Genomic DNA, 15250 nt, shown 5'->3' with positions numbered 1-15250 from the left:
TAAGTTTTGTGCTGGGCAATATACTTAATAACAGTACCTTTAGCCCCAGGTTTCCATTATTAAAGACTCAATACTTTGTTAAATTTAATACCAGAAAATCTTAGAATTGGAAAGGTTATATCTTGCCCCAGTCCCTGCTTGCCCCAATCCCCTCTCAATTGATCTGCAATGATGAAGTAAGTGTTCATATCATCCTCTTTTCCCAGATGAAAAAACAGAGACTCAGGCAGCTTAAATAATTTGCCCAAGGTTACATAACTCTTAAGTGGCTAATGTAGGCTTAGAAATCACATCAGTTTAAATTCAGAGTTTGAAAACATAACTGTCATACAAACCAGGTAGAAGCAGCATCTCCCTTTACGCAAGCAGAAAATTCTGAAATTACTCAGCTGTATCTTCACCTGGTGGCAAATGGAGAAACCATTTGGCCATCTGTGAAGACCTTGTGTGGCAGCTTCCTCAGTGATTCCCTACATCAAAATGCCCATCCAGACTTCTTTGTGTGAATCTCCATCGGTTGGTTGACTTTCCGGTTCCTCTGAGAATTGAAATTTCAAGCCCAGCTGGTTGGCTGGGGAAATGGTGTTCTTATCCCCGTTTTGCCATAAGCCTTCTCAGCCTTTAATCTCCATCCCTGCAAATACCTCTCTTCAAGTCTGGGGAATAATGCTTACATTTCTCTTGTGACCCAGGTTAAACGTACATTCTCTCATGAAACTTCTCCGGCAGACTTTCTCCCTTCCTTGGCACAATTAATTATAGAAAACAGAAGAAGAACTTTAGAACCAAAGGGACCTGGATTTGAACCCTGACACTGCCACTGGAGCTGTGTGATGTTGGAGAAGGTGCTTGAGCTCTGTAGGTCTCCATATCTTCATCTGTAAGATGCTGTAATCAACCTCAGAGGGTTGATGCGAGAATAAAACAATTGCATCTTAATATTTTAAAGTAGTGACTGACACATATGCAGTGAATGCTATCTAGCTTTTCTGGATTTGCCACTTTCTAGCTGTGTCCCCTTCGGCAAGCTACCTCTCCATTTTGTCCTTCAGTTGTCATATACGATAATGAGGAAAATCATGTTTGCCTCACAAAACTATGACAAGAGAGCATTAAAGACATAATATATCAAAAGTACTTAGCATAAAACCTGACACACAAAGGTGGGTTGCCTTTCATTTTCTATAATTCCTGGAAAGACTCTGGCCACTAAATAAAACTAAATAAACTGTAATAAATAAATAAAAAAATTTTTAAATTAAAAGAATACGATACAGGAGGCACCTGAGTATGCTGAATGAATGAGTAAGTGAATCCATCCGTTTCTATTTTTGGTTTTGCCTTGACTTTGGGGCTAAACAATCTCCCCAAATACCATTTGCCAAAATCTTTTTCCCTTAATTTCTAATCCCATGTCTGTTAACAAGGAAACTAAACCCAGATGTTTCTGAATCATCTGTCCTGGATTCACCAGAATTTGGTGTTAGCTGAGTAATGGAGCTATTTCTTTAGTAAGCCAGTGCCCAGAGAGGGAAACAAGCAACCCCCAGAGATAAAGGATTAAACAGAGGGAGAAAAGAGCTTGAACATCTCTAAGTTGTATTTCCAGTTGGAATTTTGACAGGAGTTTTGGTGGGGAATGGAAGTGGTATCTGATAACCTCTTCCTTTAGTATTCTTTGCCAAGACAGGGCAAGTTCCCCTGGACTAAGAAAGCTCATGTTCTCCAGTGTGTAGTGAAACCTCCTACATGAAGCTTACACCCTTAGATAATGAGAAAGCAGGTTGCTACTTCCCATCCTCATTATTAACTTTGATACATTGTTTTGGAAGCAGAAGTCTGGTGGGGATATTAGGACAGTCTTGTTATCCAGTAATAGATCTTTCAAGGCAAGATCTAAAGACAGAATAAGTCTGTTTGGGAACAGCCAACCCAGTTTTTTGTTTGTTTTTGTTTTTGTTTGGGGGATGTATATGTATGTACGTGTTTTAGTACAGGTTTGAAGAATGAATGTGAGCTTTCAAACAAGGCAAATTTGTGTTTCAATTCCACTGCTACTTACTGGTAGTATCCTTGGGGTGTTACATAAATTTTCTGAGCCTCTGTTTCTTTATTTGTAAAAACTGAGTTAAACTAGTATAGAGCTGTTATAATGATAAAATGAGATGGGTTTTTTTGGTGAAGAGCCTGTCAAAACACCTAGTACATATTAGAAATATTAGAAGACAGAGAAAATATTTTTTTAAATGAGAAAGGGAGGGGGAGAGAGAGAGAGAAGAGGGGGAAAAAGGAAGGAAAGGAGGGAGGGAAGGAGTGAGGAAGGAAGAAAGGAAAGAAGGAAGGAAGGGAGGGAGGGAGGAGGGAAGATAGGCAGTTGTATGTTGGTAAACGTTTAACAATTTAGAAACTGGTTCTGTGATGGTAAATAAATAAAACCTGGAAGGGTAGTGTTTGCCAGTTTCCGTGGTATAATATTCCCATCATGGCCAATTACAAGCCTTCCATGTAAGGTCAACCAGCTCACAACATTTCTGAAAATTTAATAATTCTTGGAAGCTAGTACAGGGGGGCAGTACCTGTATACTACTGAAGAACTGCTACAAAAGGCCAGGGATGTTGAGAAGAAAAACAGTGGTCAGCCAGCCTTTGTGGTGGATTCAAAATATAGTTTCAATTCAAATTAAGTCCACAAATATTAATTTACACCTTTTTAAAAAGGATGGTATACTTGAAGCTGTAATATGAAATGGGATTTCAAAAACATCATTTAGTATACTCCCTGAGTCTGGTATTTGGGTGTTCTAGGATTTATAAGGAAAAGTCAAACATAAATCTAAACTCATAAACAGGGCCACTTTGCAGGCTCTAACTAATGATCTGCCTGATCTATTTTTAAAGAACCTTCTGAGCTGCTAAAGTGAATTCCACTCAGCCATATGCTGAGTTCTCAAGCAGCTTCTCCAGGATAAAATGCAAAGACACTCTTAATAGGGAATTGTATTTAGACCATTCATTCATTTATAGTTCACTGTTTGATTTGCTTATTTCACAACCAATTTTTTAGTAAGAACCCAAGGGAAAGAGGCATATGGCAGGTAAGTTTTTTTTTCTTTTTTTTTTTTTTTTTTTGGCGGTATGTGGGCCTCTCACTGTTGTGGCCTCTCCCGTTGCAGAGCACAGGCTCTGGACGCGCAGGCTCAGAGGCCATGGCTCACGGGTCTAGCCGCTCCGCGGCATGTGGGATCTTCCCGGACTGGGGCACGAACCTGTGTCCCCTGCATCGGCAGGCAGACTCTCAACCACTGCGCCACCAGGGAAGCCCTCATCGTGTCTTATAGTTTTCTGCATACAGGTCTTTTGTCTCCCTAGGTAGGTTTATTCCTAGGTATTTTATTCTTTTTGTTGCAAAGGTAAATGGGGAGTGTTTCCTTAATTTCTCTTTCAGATTTTTCATCATTAGTGTATAGGAATGCAAGAGATTTCTGTGCATTAATTTTGAATCCTGCAACTTTACCAAATTCATTGATTAGCTCCAGTAGTTTTCTGGTGGCATTTTTAGGATTCTCTATGTATAGTATCCTGTCATCTGCAAACAGTGACAGCTTTACTTCTTCTTTTCCAATTTGTATTCCTTTTATTTCTTTTTCTTCTCTGATTGTCATGGGTAGAACTTCCAAAACTATGTTGAAGAATAGTGGTGAGAGTGGACATCCTTGTCTTGTCCCTGATCCTAGAGGAAATGCTTTTAGTTTTTCACCATTGAGAATGATGTCTGCTGTGGGTTTGTTGTATATGGCCTTTATTATGTTGAGGTGGTTCCCTCTATGCCCACTTTCTGGAGAGTTTTTATCATACATGGGTGTTGAATTTTGTCAAAAGCTTTTTCTGCATCTATTGAGATGATCATATGGTTTTTTTTTTTTTTTTTTTTTTTTGCGGTACGCGGGCCTCTCACTGCTGACGGCCTCTCCCGTTGCGGAGCACAGGCTCTGGACGCGCAGGCCCAGCGGCCATGGCTCACGGGCCCAGCCGCTCCGCGGCATGTGGGATCTTCCCGGACTGGGGCACAAACCCGTGTCCCCTGCATCGGCAGGCGGACTCTTAACCACTGCGCCACCAGGGAAGCCCCGATCATATGGTTTTTATTCTTCAATTTGTTACTATGGTGTATCACATTGATTGATTTGCGTATATTGAAGACTCCTTGCATCCCTGGGATAAATCCCACTTGATCATGGTGTATGATCCTTTTAATGTGTTGTTAGATTCTGCTTGCTAGTATTTTGTTGAGGATTTTTGCATCTATATTCATCAGTGATACTGGTAATTTTTTTTGTTGCATCCTTGTCTGGTTTTGGTATCAGGGAGATCGTGGCCTCATAGAATGAGTTTCGGAGTGTTTCTTCCTCTGCAATATTTTGGAAGAGTTTCAGAAGGATGGGTGTTAGCTCTTCTCTAAATGTTTGATAGAGTTCACCTGTGAAGCCATTTTGTTTTGTTAGAAGATTTTTAATCACAGTTTCAATTTCATGACTTCTGATTGGTCTCTTCATATTTTCTATTTCTTTCTGGTTCAGTCTTGGAAGGTTATACCTTTCTAAGAATTTGCCCATTTCTTCCAGGTTGTCCATTTGATTGGCATTGAGTTGCTTGTAGTAGTCTCTTAGGATGCTGTGTATTTCTGCGGTGTCTGTTGTAACCTCTCCTTTTCCATTTCCAATTTTACTGATTTGAGTCCTCCTCCACTTTTTCTTGATCAGTCTGGCTAATGGTTTATCAATTTTGTTTATCTTGTCAAAGAACCAGTGCTTAGTTTTATTGATCTTTGCTATGGTTTTCTTTGTTTCTGTTTCATTTATTTCTGCTCTGATCTTTATGATTTCTTTCCTTCTGCTAACTTTGGGTTTTGTTTGTACTGCTTTCTCTAGTTCCTTTAGGTGTAACATTTGATTGTTTATTTGAGATTTTTCTTGTTTCTTGAGGTAGGCTTGTATAGCTATAAACATCTCTCTTAGAACTGTTTTTGCTGCATCCCATAGGTTTTGGATCATCGTGTTTTCATTGTCATTTGTCTCTAGGTATTTTTTGATTTATTCTTATATTTCTTCAGTGATCTCCTGGTTATTTAGTAATGTATTGTTTAGCTCTATGTGTTTATGTTTTTTACATTTTTTCCCCTGTAATTGATTTCTAATCTCATAGCGTTGTGGTTAGAAAAGATGCTTGATATGATTTCAATTTTCTTAAATTTACTGAGGCTTGATTTGTGACCCAAGATGTGATCTATCCTGGAGAATGTTCCATGCGCACTTGAGAAGAAAGTGTAATCTGCTGTTTTTGGATGGAATGTCCTATAAATATCAATTAGATCTATCTGGTCTGTTGTGTCATTTAAAGCTTCTGTTTCCTTATTTATTTTCATTTCGTATTATCTGTGAATTGGTGTATGTGAGGTGCTAAAGTCCCCCACTATTATTGTGTTACTGTCGATTTCCTCTTTTAGAGCTGTTAGCAGTTGCCTTATGTACTGAGGTGCTCCTGTGTTGGGTGCATAGATATTTATAATTGTTATATCTTCTTCTTGGATTGATCCCTTGATCTTGGATTGATCCCTTGATCATCATGTACTGTCCTTCCTTGTCTCTTGTAACATTCTTTATTTTCAAGTCTATTTTCTCTGATATGAGTATAGCTACTCCAGCTTTCTTTTGATTTCCATTTGCATGGAATATCTTTTTCCATACCCTCATTTTCAGTCTTTATGCGTCCCTAGGTCAGAAGTGGGTCTCTTGTGGACAGCATGTATTTGCATCTTCTTTTTGTATCCATTCAGCAAACCTGTGTCTTTTGGTTGGAGTATTTAATCCATTCACGTTTAAGGTAATTATCGATATGTATGTTCCTATGACCATTTTCTTAATTGTTTTGGGTTTTTTTTTTTTTTTTTTTTTTCGGTACGTGGGCCTCTCACTGTTGTGGCCTCTCCCGTTGCGGAGCACAGGCTCCGGACGCGCAGGCTCAGCGGCCATGGCTCATGGGCCCAGCCGCTCTGCGGCATGTGGGATCTTCCCGGACCGGGGCACAAACCCGTGTCCCCTGCATCGGCAGGTGGACTCTCAACCACTGCGCCACCAGAGAAGCCCTTGGGTTTGTTTTTGTAGGTCCTTTTCTTGTCTTGTGTTTCCCACTTAGAGAAGTTCCTTTAGTATTTGTTGTAGAGCTGGTTTGGTGGTGCTGAATTCTCGTAGCTTTTGCTTGTCTGTAAAGCTTTTGATTTCTCCATTGAATCTGAATGAGATCCTTGCCAGGTAGAGTCATCTTGGTTGTAGGTTCTTCCCTTTCATCACTTTAAGTATATCATGCCACTCCTTCTGGCTTGTAGAGTTTCTGCTGAGGAATCAGCTCTTAACCTTGTATATTATTAACCTTGTATATTATTCCCTTGTATATTATTTGTCATTTTTCCCTTGCTGCTTTCAAGAAGTTTTCTTTGTCTTTAATTTTTGTCAGTTTGATTACTATGTGTCTCGGTGTGTTTCTCTTTGGGTTTATCCTGTATGGGACTCGCTGCACTTCCTGGATTTGGGTGGCTATTTCCTTTCCCATGTTAGGGAAGTTTTCGAATATAATCTCTTCAACTATTTTCTCTGGTCCTTTCTCTCTCTCTTCTACTTCTGGGACCCCTATAATGCAAATGTTGTTGCATTTAATGTTATCCCAGAGGTCTCTTAGGCTGTCTTCGTTTCTTTTCATTCTTTTTTCTTTATTCTGTTCTGCAGCAGTGAATTCAACCATTCTGTCTTCCAGGTCATTTATCCGTTTTTCTGCCTCAGTTATTCTGCTATTGATTCCTTCTAGTGTAGTTTTCATTTCAGTTATTGTATTGTTCATCTCTGTTTGTTTCTTCTTTAATTCTTCTAGGTCTCTGTTAAACATTCCTTGCATCTTCTCGATCTTTGCCTCCATTCTTTTTCCAAAGTCCTGGATCATCTTCACTATCATTATTCTGAATTCTTTTTCTGGAAGCTTGCCTATCTCCGCTTCATTTAGTTCTTTTTCGGGGTTTTATCTTGTTTCTCATCTGGTACACAGCCCTCTGCCTTTTCATCTTGTCTGTCTTTCTGTGAATCTGAGTTTTTGTTTTAACCTAATTTTTAATTAAAAGGAAAGAAACCTGTATCCTTAATGTTTGAGTGATACTGGGCAAATCACTTACCCATTCTGATTCCATTAATTTACCTATAAAAGGGGGTGAAACATCAATAAATTCTTGTAACTTTCCAATGAGGTAACATAAGCATCTGGAATGAGGCAAGGTGTTAGCCCAATGACCCTCTCCTTGTTTTCTTAGATTTCTTTCTCCTTTATACATTTTCTCTATAAGGAACAAATGGAAAGAAATGAGAAGTGTTTCATGATGGAGACAGTAAGACAAGTAAATGCCAAATGTGTCTGTGTGTGTGTCTGTGTGTGCGCGTGTGTGCGAGTTGATATATGGGCATGTGACTTCAACTCAGTAGGTGGAAGATGCTTTTATTACAAGCACTTGGTTTTATTTAATTCCTTAGATGGTACCAGGCTAGGTTAGGAAACTCTTGACACACACCCGGCCTTTTGGAGCCTATTTCAGAGGTTTTAAATCTCCCAGCAGAAACCAGCCCTCACCCTGCCACCCCCAGTTTTCAGCTTCTTTTCCTTCTGCTCTAAATACAAGTACCGTGCTGCCTTGCAAGATAGCTATCTTGTTGGGCCTGGCTTTGTTACTTTAATGGTTTGTTTGAAAGGAGCACAGGCCTCCCTTAGGTTACTTCGAGTTATAAAAAGTTCCTGTAAGAAAATCCATGACTTTATGAAAATCAGGGATTTCAACCAGGTCTCATGGAAACCAGGAGCATCCCCGCAATCTGTCCTCCAGGAAGAACAGATGGTCACACATCTAGGCCTCAGGGACTTGGAAACAAACACCTTCAGGTACAGGAAGGTCACCTGGATTCCAGCAGACATCCTTCACACGAACGCAATGTACATGTCTGGGCATCCACACACTGCCCAGCGGGCACCTGTGCCTCTCCTGAAATGGGGTTGACTGGTCTCTCTTCACCCTGACTCTACCACTGTCCCTGCCCCTGCTTTTCCTTCCCTGCTGTCTGCTCATCTCCAATAGGGAAAATCTGATTATCAAGGTGGTCACTGTATGCCACTGGCCAGCCCTTCCCTGCCACCCATTGTCTGCTGGCCAGTTGACAGTCTTTGAGTTATATGTCCACTCCAAGCAAATCAACCTTGGCCAAGCGCTGAGTTCACATCTGGCATTGGCAAAGTTTTCTAGGTGAGTGGGAACTCCAACAAAGTGGCTGGTGTGGCAGCATCTGAAACAAGGACTTGCCAGGGAACTACCTTATCTCCTTATCTCTCTAAATTCCTTTTACAAGATAAGCAAACTGTCTCTTGTACATCTCTGCATCCCCAACAGAAATCAACAGGTACTGCAGGAATGCTTTTAAAATCCAATTTTACTGATTTTTTCACTAGATTGGTTTTAGCTTCTCATTAATTCTGACTCTGGTTTGGAAAGAGCGTATTTGTGCCTGTGATATGTGTGTTTATCCATGTACTACAGAGAGAATGACATACCTTAGAAATGCTTTATAATCCTTTATAGAAAATAAAATGGCAAGCAAAGGGTCTGCGTATAGTTTAAAAATAAATTTTAATAAGATGCCTTAGGGCTTCTCATCTGGAGAGAACTTTAAGTAGACCTAGCACATCTTCCTTCATATATGATTTTTTCTTACAGAGCTATGGAATATATTGATAGCTATAACCCAGTTTCCTTACTTAGATGTTCAGTTGAAGCCCATTTATTTTACAAATACAACATATAGGTGTTTGTTATTCACACTTTACCTTCTCAGCCTACTTCTTGAAGAGTTACCTTGAATGGGTTCAGATTATCAGAAGATAACCTTTCTGATAAGGGAAGATTGCTATGTCACAAAATCTTATTGGCTGGAGATCTCAGCTCTTGCTGGTCATATCACTCCAGTGTGATAAATGGGAAAAGGCACCAAGAACCAAAGTTGTACTGATTTTTGTTGTACTTATCATACTGCATCATAACATTGATTTGTACTCTTCAGTCACACTGATCTCCTCTGTTCATCTTAATACCCCCATCAAAATGCTAGCTGTATAGCAGGATTCAATAAATCTTTTCTAAATAAATCTTCAAATACACGAATGTGCTAACCAGTGAATGAAAGTGTTTTCTCATATTATTATTATTGTTAGACTTTGATCTTATTCCTTTCCTCACCTTCATTTATTCATACTAGGTAGGGTTGCCAGATATAGCCAATACAGATAGAGGACACCCAGTTAAAATGGAATTTCGTATAAACAATATTTTTTTTTTTTTTGCGGTATGCAGGCCTCTCACTGTTGTGGCCTCTCCTGTTGTGGAGCACAGGCTCCGGACACACAGGCTCAGCAGCCATGGGTCACGGGCTTAGCCGCTCCGCGGCATGTGGGATCTTCCCAGACCGGGGCACGAACCCGTGTCCCCTGCATCGGCAGGCGGACTCTCAACCACTGCGCCACCAGGGAAGCCCCATATAAACAATTTTTTAATGTATTGTATGTCCCATGTGAATTTGTTGTTTATCTGCATATTTAACTGAGAGTCCTGTATTTTAACTGGCAACCCTAGTATAAGTCAACAGCCCTAATCATTTAAGTCTATTTTCGGGCTACAGTTCTTCTCATCCCCATCCTAACTCTGACCACCCCCATTCCATGCACCCCTGGCCCTCACAATGTGGATCACACTGGGATAGACTGGAATGTCAGCCAGAATGGCTCTGGCTTTAATGAAAGGAGAAGCAGGCCTTCTGCCCCGCCTAAAAGTGAGCAAGGTCTCCAAAAGCTTCCTAAAGAAAACAAGGGCTGCCAAGGAGAAGTGAGGCATCCCGACATGGAACACTTGCCTCTTTTGTCTAAATCAAAGAAAAGAGCTATTCAGAAACTAAATTGATTAAAATTGAGGGAAACTGCCAGACCATTGATAATTGCAGCAAAAGGGCAGTGGTCACTCCGACTGATTGTCACTTCAGAGGGAGTTGTGCACCAACAGCCAATCAAGGGCATTAGTGAGAAGCAACCTTTTAGTGACCCACAATTCCCCCCTCGGGAAGCATTTCACACAAGACTTTAAGGCCAGGCCAAAGCATTTTCCGCACCATATTTACCTTTAATTCCCAAACCTAGGGTAACTGAAAATCATACAGTCTCTAAATGTCTTTCACATGCTTAAGAGGTGAATGAGACTGTCCTCCACCACCACGGCTCTCTTCATTCACCAGCCTTTGAAATACAGCAAGTGGGTGAGACCTCGTGCCCCCTGTACCACAGTGGGATTCTGGTTACGCACTGTCCTGCACCCCCATCAGACAGTTCAGAAACGCTACTTCTGTGCAATACCATGAAAACCTGAGCACTTGTCTGGTTTGTATTTTTTGCTCCTACGTCCTCTCACCATGGAGCTTTGACAAAAATAAATCTCTCCTCAGTTTTAAAAGGAATCTATATTTGTAAATTCGGTGAAAGAATTTCAACCTGGGATCTGGGAAACTGGTGGTCTCCCAGACTGGTGGTCCTGGCTCAGCCACAGACATGCTGAATAGTTTCTGGAAAGCTGCAGAATATTTGTAGATCGCAGCTTTCTCATTGAGAAAATAACAAAGTTGGACGTGGTCCACACGTCAAAACTGTGCTAATGACTGCAATACCTGGGAATGCCAAAGGAAAAGTACTATATAGATATAAAATTTAATAAATATGTAAACATAATTTTAAATAATAGGCTTAATATATATTAAATATTTATATATATTTTAATAAAATATATATATTTTATTCTTCAAATTGCCATATATATGGCCATATACACATATATATACTGTATGTGTATATATACTGTATGTATATATATGTGTGTATATATATATATATATATATATAAAATAAAATAAGGCAATTCCAAAGGGGGGTAAAATATACATATTATATTTGTGTGTCCGGGATCAGTATTGTAAATAAGCTCTCTGGGTGACTCTGAAGATTAGACAGGTCTAGAAATCACTAGAAAAAAAGGTCATCAGTCTTTTCCTGGTTAGCATTTCATGGTAGGAATGTTGAGGTTTTTTTCTTCCTACCTATTCCCAGGAGCCTGGAGGCTGTGCATGTAATGGAGTGAGCGAACCAGGGTCTCCAAAGATGTCTAAGAGGTCAAAGGGGTCCACTCTAAGAAGGGAAGAGGAGGTGCCCTCTGTCTCCCAACCAGGAAATCCACCACACTTGCTAGAAGGGCACTTCCTTAGAGCAGAAAGAAGGGTGAATACCCTGGTTGCCTCCAGGGACAGGCTGGGGTCAGTTCAGAGCTTTCTACCACCCCTGTCCTGACCTGTGGCACAGGAGGCTTTGTTTGAAGAAGGGCTGCCTTATGATTTAAATTAGGCCATGAAGATCAGTTCTGCATGTGGATTTGATGTTCTGATTACAGATTTCCCACCATTTAGGGATCCATATCTCCATTCTCTAGAAGTACCTACGCTGTGGAAAGGGGGCTAAGTTTCTGACAGTCTGTGAAACCTGGCCCCAGAGGAACCGCCGAACTATTTATGTAACTTTGACCTCTTCTCTGCACCTTTCAGTGCTTCTGAGGCTTTACCTGTAAATTAGGATGTTGGCTGATATTTGTAAGGCCCTTACTAGCTACAGAAGGATGCAAAATGAACTTTTAAAAAACTTCTGTGGCCACCGTTTAGATAGTCTAATTAAAAGGTATATATATATATATATGTATATATATATATATCATTATTTAATGATATTTAGTTTCTAGTGACAAAAAAGACAAACTGAATATATATATAAATAAGGAAATGGCTGCATATTGTAACACATCCATGCATAGACGTTTAAAAGCCATTTCAAAAGGTGAACTCTATCTATTGCCCTTGAGGGATGATGAGTTGTAAAAGTAAGAAATTTATAGAGATTTAAGCAAGTCAAAGAAATATGTGTGGATATGAATTTCATGCTTTTAACAAAAAGCACCAAAAGTGTTTGTCTATATGTTTTACATGGATATTGAAAATGGATGCAAAGATACCCATCATGCTATTAATACTGGTTTTCTAGAGGGACAAAGGATGGGCTGAAGAAATATTATTAGCTATTCTTTTCATCACTTCAAACGGATTCACTGGTGGTAGTGAAGACAAGTTCCTTTTGCAATTTTTGGAAGATTAGATAGATAGATAAAACCAAACATCCTTATCACAGCTCTTCTCCTAGAGAAGGCACAGGAGGTGTGGGTAGAAATTAAAAATCTGGTTCACCCAAGTTACTAGAAAACATTCCCACAAAATTAGGTTTCTGCTACTTTTGGGGTACACTCTTGATCTCCATTGCCACTGCCCTGGGGGCTCACCATCTCCTGCCAGTATTGCTGCATCAACCTCTTAACTAATGTCTTTGCTCTTGGTTCCACCCATGCATTTTTCACATTGCTGCCAATGAAATATTTCTCACATCTGCTTGTGTCACTCCCCTTCTTGAAAGCATTCAGTGACTTTCCGCTGTGTAGAGGATACAGTCTACACTCTTTAGTAGAGCAAACTAGGCTCATTACAATCGAGTTCTAAATGTTTTTGTTCAGTTTTATCTACAGGCATTTCTTTTTCATATTCTACGCTCCAGACATTGAACTGTTCATCATTTGTTGTTGTTTGTTTGTTTTTAAAATATTTATTTTATTTTCAAAAATTTATTTATTTATTTATTTTTGGCTGCGCTGGGTCTTCGTTCCTGCACACGGGCTTTCTCTAGCTGCGGTGAGTGGGGGCTACTCTTCGTTGTGGTGAACAGGCTTCTCATTGCAGTGGCTTCTCTTGTTGCAGAGCAAGGGCTCTAGGCATACAGGCTTCGGTAGCTGTGGCTCGCAGGCTCTAGAAAGCAGGCTCAGTAGTGTGGCTCACGGGCTTAGTTGCTCTGTGGCATGTGGGATCTTCCTGGACCAGGGCTCGAACCCATATCCCCTGCATTGGCAGGCAATTTCTTAACCACTGTGCCACCAGGGAAGTCCTTGCTGTTGTTTTTAAAACATCTTTTGCCTTTTCATGGCTTAATGTTGTTTCATATGCTATTTCCCTTCAATCTGAATTGGGTTCTCTCTATACACTTCTGGTGAACTCCTACATATCCTTCAAGTCCTAACCTAGATATCCTCACCTGCAAAAAAGTTAATTTGTATATTGGAACCCACAAAATGAAGGCCACCCCAGTGACCCAGCCAGCATCACATATCTAAACCTAGGTCAGCCTGCACTTATGGAAAACCTAACATATACCAATTACAGTCTTCCAACTCAGCTTTAGCTACCTTACCTTACCCTAGAAGATAGGACCTGTTAGCCTTATAAGGAAATCCCAACTGCCTAGCCAATCATGCCTTAGTTTTGTGTTGCCTCTTTTAATGCTTTGTAAAACTCATTCTAGGGGCTTCCCTGGTGGCGCAGTGGTTGAGAGTCCGCCTGCCGATGCGGGGGACGCGGATTCGTGCCCCAGTCCGGGAAGATCCCACATTCCGCAGAGCGGCTAGGCCCGTGAGCCATGGCCACTGAGCCTGCGTGTCCGGAGCCTGTGCTCCGCAACGGGAGAGGCCGCAACAGTGAGAGGCCCACGTACCGCAAAAAAAAAAACCAAACTCGCTCTTGCCCCAAATCCCTTAGGAACATTGCTCCACCACTTGTAAAACACTTGTATTCCCCCAACCATGGATTGTTTTCCCTTGAATAAAGGACATCAAACACGTTACTAAATTGTTTTATTTTTGTCATTTGACACCTGTATAAAGACTATCTTTAATGCCACCCTCAAGAGTGAGTCATCCATACTCTTACAACATCCATAGAAAATCTCTATTCTAAAGCTTACTACGATTCTCTTGGCAATTCATATACTTACTTTTATCTTCCTAGAATGAAAACTCCACTGCACAATGCTCAATGAATTTTGCATAAATTATATTTACCTCTAATCTTTCTGAAATATTTTAAAATATTGCAGCAAAAAAAAGAGATTATAGACTCCAAAGGATAAGACTGGTGGTTTAAAATCTGTTTTCAAATGACCAAAGTGAGTACATGATTAAATATTGATAACATAAAAGGAACACCCACCTGTGCTAATTATTACCGTTTTAATGACTGCTTCGTTTGGTTACTGCCACCCCCCAAATTCCTGGAGCCCCTCTCTTCCACCTACTCCCCCACAAAACAGTGTGAGGTAGATGAAATAACATTCTCTTGGGCACCAAAAGTTTGAAAGTTTTAAATCCTGATTCTGTTTCTTTGGACTGTTTGAGATCTGGCACACTCTTGACTTTTCTGTACCTTCCTTTGCTCATCTATTCAATGGGGACAATGATAAATGACTACTTCACAGGGTGATTGTGAGGTTGAACCAACAAGAATGTTAAAGTTCTACATGAACCTAAGTTGTTACTTTTTTTAGAAGCTGCCCTTCCTCCTACAATATTCATTTGCCTCTTCTCTGATCATTCTCCTGATGGGAAATCAGAGGAGCAATCATGGTCACCCTGAGAAAAAGCATAACATGTATACCTAGCTCATTTAAGTAAACCTGTTTGATCAAAATGAAGATGTCCCACTCCAAGTATTATCAGGCAATTATTTTCTGCAACAAAAATATTTTTTCATTCTGCAAAAGTATCATTATTTGGTTCGTTTAAGTAGCAAAGCCTTCAGGATGCATACAATATCTTAAATTACAAAAAAAATCACTTCACACACACACACACTTTCAATCAGTTAGATCAAGGCTTTCCCTTCCAATTTCTTCTACGAACACCATTTTCTTCCACTCCACAGAGGCAGAGTGAAAGTGAAATTTGCTGAGACTTGGAGATGGGCTAATTTTGGTTGCAGTCAGGGCTCCAACACTTACTAACTATGTGCAAAGTATTTAAGTTCTCTGAGCCTCCATTTCTAAATTAGTCAAAAGGATTTACTACCTAGCTTGCAAGGTTATTAAGAAAAGAGAATAAAATACATAAAGTGCCTGGCACATAATATGTGCTCAAAAATAACAGCTACTATTTTTAATATGTTTCATCATCATACACTTTAAATATCTTCTCTAAATCAAAAAGCTGGTTAGTTTTGAT

This window comes from Mesoplodon bidens (assembly GCF_964165515.1).
Source record: "Mesoplodon bidens genome assembly, chromosome: 16".
Classification (NCBI taxonomy): Eukaryota; Metazoa; Chordata; class Mammalia; order Artiodactyla; family Ziphiidae; genus Mesoplodon; species Mesoplodon bidens.
The sequence above is the reverse complement of the archived record's forward strand: the minus strand, read 5'-3'. Positions refer to the sequence as shown.